General features: G+C 45.9%; 1 pseudogene; it reads left to right on the top strand.

Annotated features, from left to right (window-relative positions):
- The first annotated feature begins 3,823 nt into the window (after positions 1 to 3,823).
- LOC100581395 lies at positions 3,824 to 6,455 on the top strand (annotated as a pseudogene).
- The last annotated feature ends 2,701 nt before the right edge of the window (positions 6,456 to 9,156 follow it).

Raw genomic sequence — 9,156 nt, 5'->3', positions numbered from 1 at the left:
AACTCATGTCCATTGACAGATGAATGAGTAAGCAAAATGTGGTCTATCCACACAATGGAATATTAGTCTTCAAAAAAAAAGGACATTCTGACACATACTACAACATGCACGAACGTCATGCTCACTGAAATATGCCAGACACCAAAGGACAAATGCTGTGTGATCCCACCCACACGAGGTATCCAGAGTAGTCAAATTCATTGAGAAAGAAAGTAGAGTGGTGGCTGCCAGGGGCTGGAGTGAAGGGAATGGTGAGCTGGTGTTTAATGGGGACAGAGTTTCAGTCTGGGGAGATTCACTGGACAACCAAGTGAATGTGCTTAATGCCACTGAACTGTACTCTTAAAAATGGCTAAGACAGTACATTTGATATTGTTTATATCTCACCACATACACACACAGAGATGGGACTGGAAGGCTGCAAGCGTGGAGACAGGGTCCCAGCAGGCAGGCTGTTGCAGGAACTGAGCACAAGATGCTGGCAGCCCCGGCCAGGGCCATGGCAATGAGTGGGGAGAAGCAGGTGGCCTGCGACATGGCACAGACAGGACTGCCACGGGTTGAATGTGGGAGTAAGGAGGGGACAGGACCCAAGGAGGAGACCTCAGGTTTTGAAATGGGCAACCGTGTGGTGCCATTTGCTGAAATGATGGCAGCTGGGGAAGGGTCTCCTTCAGGGGGAAAAGCAGGTGCTCCTTTTTGTCTATACCATTATTTCAAAACCATTTCATTGAGGTATAATCAACACACAATAAACTACACATATTTAAAATGCATGATTTGATAAATTTCAACATATGTACATACTAAATTTGAGATGTCTATTACATATCCAAGTGGGTATGACAAGAGGTCAGTTGGATATTTAGAGCTGGAGCTCAGGGGAGAATTTAGTGCAAGTCATGTAATTTTGGAAACGACCAGCACAGGGAGGGTATTTACAGACTCGAGACCAGACAAGAGCATGTTAGAAATAGGAAGAGGAAGAGTTCCCATTTCTTGAATACCAGTGTGTGCTGGGCACATTTACTGTAACCTACTTGTTGCAACAGCCTGAGGGGAAGGAAGTATCACCTTTGTGATGGAAAATGCTAGTTGTAAGCCAACATCCACTCTTCCCCTCATTCATAAAAATAAATTCTACCTGGGATCTGGATACCAACCAGGTACAACCTCTCCCAGTCCTCTCTGCAGTACTTGGGCCAACTTAGCTAAATTCTTCCTATAATGTGGGCCATCTCCATATTGGGGCCCATAAAACAATGGGAGTGCATCATCCATCCTCGCTGCTCCCTCCTTACTGACAACAGTGGCAATGACCACAGCTACCCTGGAAGTCATGGGCCAAAGATGGCAGACATGCTCTCTGCCTGGGGCTCTGAATGACTGCGTGGCCCAGAACCACCAGTCAAACTAGAACATTCATCTAGACTGTGATGCAAGAGAGCAACAAACTCCTTTGTTTTTAAATTTAAATTAGTTATTTATTTACTTTTTAGACACAGGGTCTCTTTTTGTTGCCCAGCCTGGAGTGCAGTGGCACAATCATTGCTCACTGTGGCCCAGGACTCCTGGCCTCAAACGATCCTCTTGCCTCAGCCTCATGAGTCAGCTGGGAGTGCAGGTGCTCACCACCATGATGCCTGGCTATTCCCAAAGTTTCTCCCTAAGACGCCGGAATGTGATGGGACCCTAATGAGAAACAGGGATCTTTGGTTTGTGTTTCCAGGACAACCAAGTAGGCTGATGGCTATTACAAGGTTAAAGAGGACTCCTTAGCTGGGCTGGGAAAGAGCACTGTCTTGCCCTTCAGGTCACAAAGCGGGGAGTGCTTCTTCCCATCACTATGATGCCATCCATCCCGATGGGCCTGGGGCAGATGCCAGGGAGGCTGAGTGGTTAACTTCCCTGTCACATGGGGCAGACACAGCTACTCAGGCCAGCACAGGAGCTGACATGGCTTCGGGCCTCAGGTGTGCCTCGGACTGTTAATCACCACTGCCCGCTTTGGAACCAAGGCCAATCGAGGGCACCAGGCTGGTGGTCGTTGCTGGAGCCTTCACCTGGAGGATGAGAAGCTGTCAGAGCTCCAGGTCTGATTCCCAGCTCCAGATGACTGCAGAATTTGTCGTCCAAACTGGGATCGTCATTGAGCCATGGGCTTGCTTCCCAACACACATAGACGCCAATGCTGTGGCATGGGCTTTTGAGAAAAGCAAAAGCCTTATTGTGAATGGACTGGCAAAGAGACTGGAGAGGGCATTCATATCCATCTCCCCCAGCCAAAGTCTGAGGGCAGGTTTTATAGGCAGAGGGTAACTATGGGGGAGACAGGAAGATGCCACAAGGTGGGATCCAACTGGGTCATGCAAAGGGGCAATGATGGGCCGTTGGCTGTAAAGTCTGTACTGCAACAAAACAGGGCACCTCTTGCTTCTTCATTTGCTTCTTAATTTGCTCTCTGTTCTGCAGTCTGAATATTTTGGTTCCACCTGTGGTTGGCTTTTATGTTCTGGCCAGCATGCATAGGGCTTGCTCAGTTCATCTGGCACACTCAGATTATATGACTTGCAATCTGGGGGTCTGTTGCACTGAAAAACAGCTCACATTTCATTACATTTTGTTACTGATGGGTTGAATCGGTTTGAACTAGTTCTGTGGTTACAGGATGCCTTTCAGTCTGAAAGGGGATGGTGTTCATGATGACCCCAGGACAGCAGGATAAAGTGACACTGCCCTGGGCAAGCTAGAAGGGAAGGCCACTGTCCTCAGCACTAACCAGTTCCTGCAAGGGCCTCAAAGGGTCTCTGCCTTGACCCACTGGCTTCAATATATTAACATCTCTAAGGATCCCTCATTAAGGTCGTTTTCTTACCCATCAGCCTTGTGTTTTTTTATGTGTTTGCTTTGAATTGGGTTGCAATGTTATAGATTTTTAAAAAGAACACACAAAGCCTTCATATTTTTATAAGTATTCCAAGGAAACAGCTGCTTTAAGTTCAGTCTTTCTTCCAGTCGTCTTGCTGGGAGAGCTACCCAAGGGTGACGGCAGAAAAGATGAAGTACAAAATCTAAACAGGCAGGTGCTTCCAGGTTCTCATGGACTTTCTGACTCCTGTATGGGCTAGAATCTGTAGACTTGTAAGTCTACGAGTGTGTTTCCTTGGATTTTCAGCAGAGTATTTTCTGTGCCTTAAAATCCACACTCAATAACGTTCCCCACAGCTAAACAGCTAGATACGGAGATCCAGGGGTGAGTGGTCCCTTCGGCTGCCTGCATCACTCATTCCCGCTTCCTGCCGCTGATTTGGCTGATGGAGGGGTGGAGTTACAGTGACACTTGGGGACAGGTGACTGGCTCTGGCCCTCTCCTTCTTGAAACCATAGTTAATTATCACACCCCTGCCTGACCTGTCTTGTCCTCAGTTGTTCCCACACTGAAATCCCACTGCTGTTGGTTATTGCTTGTGAAGGTGCTTCCTCTTTAGAAGCTACCACTTCCTGCCTCCCTTGACCAGGCAAACCCCAAGCATGCTTTCAGGTCATTGCTCCCCATCTTTCATTCCGCACGGTGTGTCCACCCAGGCTCCTGCTGGAAGTGCTGGTGCTTCACGGAGCAGAGAACCTACTAGCAAATGAAGAATGGGCACCTCACTTTCCCTGGAAAGAATTCTCTCGCAACACTAACTTTCTCGTAATACAGGCTCTGTTGTGTGCATGCCGGGGACTGCCGGTTTGCAGTTAGAGCTCAATAAATCCTGTGGCCTTGAGTTGGCCCCTGGGGTATTGCCGTCCACCTCATAAAACTATTACTTAATTAAGTATGGCTCAGTACAATTGGCAGCCTCTGCTTCTGGCCAGAGCACCAGACCTGAGTGTAGATGTGCTCTGGTCTCGTCTGTGCCTCGAGCCTGGTGGGCCTCGTGCTGCAGAGGAGCCTTCTCCGCAGAGCTGAAGGGCAGTCCTCTGGGATCACGGAAAACACACACGATTGTTACACAGCTCCCCCCTGTGCTGTCAGAACTCCGTGCTCAGAGGTTGCTGAAGGGCTTGTTTTTGGCAAATTGTGTTTCATAGATGTGACATAATTAAAAATAAATAACAAAAAAACCATCTCTGATTGGGGAAATGCCAGGTCAGTGGTCATTTAGAAACACTATTTAATACGTGCTTCACTTCAGCAGAGCTTTGAGCAAAGGGGGTTCAGACAGTAAGACCCGATTTATCTGCATTAAAAACGACAGCTTCCAACTTTCCCATAGTAACAGACAATGATAATAAATGTCAGTGGTTTCTGATGCCTGCTTTTGGACATCCATCATAGAAGGATGTTATATTATTAAAATCTGTAACAATGTAGCTCATAAGTGTGAGGCCATGTGACGATCACCGGGGGGCTTGGGGCCAAGGAGGGGACTGGCGAACAGCTGCTGCCGGGCAAAGCAAGTTCCGAGCACCACTAGGGTCATCTTGGATCACACGATGGGATAACGTCTTTCAGTTAACGTAATTGAGACTTAGTTCAGTTTAAGACTTTATATAGCTTAATGTAAAAAGGGAGAGACTTCTGCCTGGATTATCCATAAGGTCCTTTCCAACTATGACGACCTTTAGGACACTGTAAATAATTTTTTCTTCCTGGAAGATATAGCATATGCAGTAGGAGGAACATAAGCCAGATATACTCAGGTTCCAATACAGGGTCTGGGACCTGCTGGTCATGTGACTTTAAAATTACGTTCCTTCTAAACCTCATTTCTTCATCTGGAAAATGGTCTGCTATTCCTTATCTTAGGAGGTGGTGGTGAGGCATAAATGAGCTATCACATAAAGAGCCTTTCCTTAATTCACCCAATACATATGGCACAAAATGTATTCCCGGATGATTTTTTCTTTTTCTTTTTTCAGACGGTCTTGCTCTGTTGCCCAGGCTAGAATGCAGTGGCATGATCCTGGCTCACTGCAACCTCTGCCTTCCGGTTGAAGCGATTCTCTTGCCTCAGCCTCCTGAGTAGCTGAGATTACAGGCATACACAACCAGGCCCCGCTAATTTTTGTATTTTTATTAGAGACGGGGTTTCACCATGTTGGCCAGGCTGGTCTCGAACTCCTGATCTCAGGTGATCTGCCCACCTTGGCCTCCCAAAGTGCTGGGATTACAGGCGTGAGCCACCGCTCCAGGCCCCGGTGATTCTTTTAAAAAATAAAGTAGGCGTTGCCAGCTGTGGCCCCTGCCCCTGCCGTTAGGTGGCGGGATTTCTCAGCTCTGCGGCGGGAGGCGGGCCGGCCTCAGCTTCCTTCCGGGCACTGGAGCGTGTGCAAGCGCGTGTGTGTTGACCGACCGCACGGCGTGTGTCTCCGGCCGTGGGTTCCACCTCCTCCCCTGCCGCCGCTGCTCACGGTGTAAGTAAGTGGGAAGCAGCAGCTCCAGCCCGGGGATAAACCTGGCAACGTCTCTGCATGAGGGACCCACGAACCAGCTGGATCTGCCCATCTCGGGGGTGGAAGCATCTGCTCACAGCAGTAATGTACACTGTACAGATAAGACAAGCGAAGCTGCTGAAGCCCTGCTTCATGTGGAATCTCCTACCTGCTTGAGGGATTCCAGAAGTCCTGTGGAAGTGTTTGTCCCTCCTGTGTATCAACTCCAGAATTTATCCATGCTGCTATGAGGCCAGATGTCATTACAGAAACTGTAGTGGAGGCGTCAACTGAAGAGTCTGAACCAATGGATACCTCTCCTATTCCTCCATCACCAGATAGCTGTGAACCAATGAAAAAGAATCTCCTGCTATCACTGCATCTGTATCAGCAACAGCAGCTTCAAGGACAGTTCGTGTGGCAATGCAAGTATCTGTTGTAATGATATCACTGGGCCAGAAAATTTCAGCTGTGGCAGTTCAGTCACCTAATGCAGGTGCACCACTAATAATCAGCACTAGTTCAACAACAGCCCCCTCTCCAAGGGCAATCCTCTCATTCAGGCAATCCCTACTGTGATGCCAGCTTCTACTGAAAACGGAGACAAAATCACCATGCAGTGTCCCCAAATTATTTCCATCCCAGCTACACAGCTTGCACAGTGTCAACTGCAAAGTCAAATCTGACTGGATCAGGAAGCATTCACATTGTTGGAGCCCCACTGGCTGTGAGAGCAGTTACCCCGTTTCAATAGCCCATGGTACACCTGTAATGAGACTATCAGTGCCTACTCAGCAGGCATCCGGGCAGACTCCTCCTCGAGTTATCGCTGTAGTCATAAAGGGGCCGGAGGTTAAATCAGAAGCAGTGGCAAAAAAGCAAGAACGTGATGTGGAAACTTTGCAGTTGGTAGAAGAAAAACTGGCAGATGGAAATAAGACAGTGACCCACGTAGTGGTTGTCAGTGCGCCTTCAGCTACTGCCTTTCCTGTAACTGTGAACACAGAAGGACTACTGTGACATGTGAGAAATAAAATAGCAGCCCCACCATGGACTTCAGGCTGTTAGTGGCAGTACTGACATAAACATTGGCAAGGGAAGTCATCAAGAAAAGTCAAAGAAGACTTTAAAACAGTTTAATGCATATAAGAAAACAAGCAAGCTTACTGGAAATAAATTACCTATCCCATGTTTCAGTGGGAAATAAACTATGTATTGAGATGCTGACAGAAAACTGCCTCTTGCAGTAGGAAAACAACTGAACCTGTCGCTAAGAAAAAGGATTGAAAGGGACCAAGCAGCTCACTAAGCTATCAAGTTACACTAAGACTTTGAACACTGACGTTCTGTAAGAGGTTATATAGTTTTCAGTTTCAGTGGGGAGGGGTTGGGATGGGTGATCTTGTTACATATAGCAATTTTTGATGCATTTTATATGTGTACCAGCAATTATTACTGTGTTCGCACAGTACTCAACTGGTGCTATGTGAACACTGTCCTAATATATGTATTTTAGAATGTGAATTGAAGAAAGGATCCAAAAACTTCAGAAAGAGGATGGCAAAAAAAGGTCTAGCACGATTAAAATATATATAGAGATCATATAGCGTAAGCTGATTTAAAACAAAGGCCTTCGACTAATTTTCGGTTTTCTTTCTTGAAATAAACTAATGGCTTGTTTGTGTAAAGCTTTTTTATTAAATGAAAAATTTTTTGAATCTTGTACCTAGCACAGTATTGTTATAGAGTTTACATGTAAGATTTTATATGGTAGTTTAAGTCTGTCAGTTTCTTAATTGTGGACAAATTAACAGTTGGCCCTGGCCTTTTGCTGTAACATGTCTGTGTCACTCGCTTAGCCCTGCCATTTGTGCAGACATAACAGTTTCAGTTCTACTGTCACTTGGAAGTTCAGGATCAGCATGAATTTTTGTCAGGTAGCTCTAATAACTAGAGTTTTCTCTCTTTTTTTTCTTTATTTTCCTTTCCTTTCCTTTCCCCGCCCTCCCTCCCTCCCTCCTTTCTTTCTTTTTCTCTCTTTCTTTCTCTTTCTTTCTTTTCTTTTTCTTTCTTTCTTCCTTTCTTTTTCTTTCCTTCTTTCTCCTTCCTTCCTTCTTTTCCTTTTCCTTTTCTTTTTTCTTTCCTCCCTCTCCCCTCCCTCCCTTCCTTCTTCCTTTCTTTCTTTTCTTACTTTTTTTTTGTTTTAGTTGAAGTTTATGAGGGAAAGTACCAGTGTTCAGATTTGAACTATAATAGTTTTTATATTCAACATCTGGAGTCTGTTCTATTTTGTTGGACTCTTGTTTCAAAGTGTATTCAAGTAGGTTTTCTGAAATATAGAAATGAAATTTAAAAAATAATAAAAATAAAGTACATATACAATTTGCAATTGCAAAGATATGGAACCAACCTAACTGCCCATCAGCCAACGAGTGGATAAAGAAAATGTGGTATATATACACCATGGAATACTCCTCAGCCATAAAAAGAATGAAACAATGTCTTTTGCACTAACTTGGATGGAACTGGAGGCCATTATCCTAAGTGATGTAACTCAGGAATGGAAAACAAAATATCATATGTTCTCACTTATAAGTGGAAGCTAAACTGTGAGGATGCAAAGGCATAAGAATGATATAATGGGCTCTGGGATCTTGGAAGGAAGGGTGGGAGGGGGGTAAGGGACACTGCTCAGGTGACAGGTGCACCGAAATCTCAGGAATCACCACTGAAGAATTTATCCATGTAACAAAAAACCACCTGTTCCCCAAAAACTATTGACATAAAAATAAATATTAAAAAAATAAAGTGGATATAGAGGTGACCCTTGAACAGTGTGGAGGTAGAGGCACTGATTCCTGCACAGCTGAAAATCTGAGTACTTTTGATTCCCCTATGAATAGCTTGCTGTCATCCGGATGCCTTACTAATAACATAAACAGTCTATTAACAGATATTTTGTATGTGCATGATGTACTGTTTTCTTAAAGTAAGCTGGAGAAAAGAAAATGGTATTAAGAAAATCACAAGGAAGGAAAAACACATTCACTGTTCATGAAGTGGATCATCACAAGGGTGTTCGTCCTCTTCATCTTCACATCGAGTAGGCCGAGAAGGAGGAGGAAGAGGAGGGGTTGGTTTTGCTGTCTCGGGGGTGGCAGAGATGGAAGAAAATCCACGTCTAAGTGGACCCATGCAGTTCAAGCTCATCTCCTGGGATGAAGGCAGAAGCGTCTCCTCTGCCTGGCTCTTCTCTTACACAGGAGGCACTGAGGCAGGAGTGCATTGTGGTGGAGGAGGCAGCTTTCTCAAGGAGCTCTGCCAGTGTTATGGCTTGACGTGTGACTGCAACTGTGGTGCTCCGTCCAGCTTGCCACAGAGTCGGGTGGGAGCCCTCCTGGGCTGGAGCTGGGGCTCTGGTAAATAACGCAGCACAGGCTGCACAGCTGCGTGTTAGGAAGCTCAAGGGATTCTTGAAGAATTCTGGCCTCATTACTGTCTTATCTCCAACCACAGGTAACTAGAGGTGGTGGCCATGAACTGCACCTGGTCAGCAGGTGCCCTACTGTGTACCAGGCACTGTTCCAGGCTCTGGGGATACAGCACAGGACAGAATAAATAAAACTCAAGCCTGCAGTGAGCCGAGATCGCGCCACTGCACTCCAGCCTGGGTGACAGTGAGACTCCGTCTCAAAAAAAAAAAAAAAAACCTCATCTGCTTGGTCCTCATGTCTG

The sequence above is a fragment of the Nomascus leucogenys genome, chromosome 8, assembly GCF_006542625.1.
Source record: "Nomascus leucogenys isolate Asia chromosome 8, Asia_NLE_v1, whole genome shotgun sequence".
Classification (NCBI taxonomy): Eukaryota; Metazoa; Chordata; class Mammalia; order Primates; family Hylobatidae; genus Nomascus; species Nomascus leucogenys.
The sequence above is the reverse complement of the archived record's forward strand: the minus strand, read 5'-3'. Positions and strand labels throughout refer to the sequence as shown.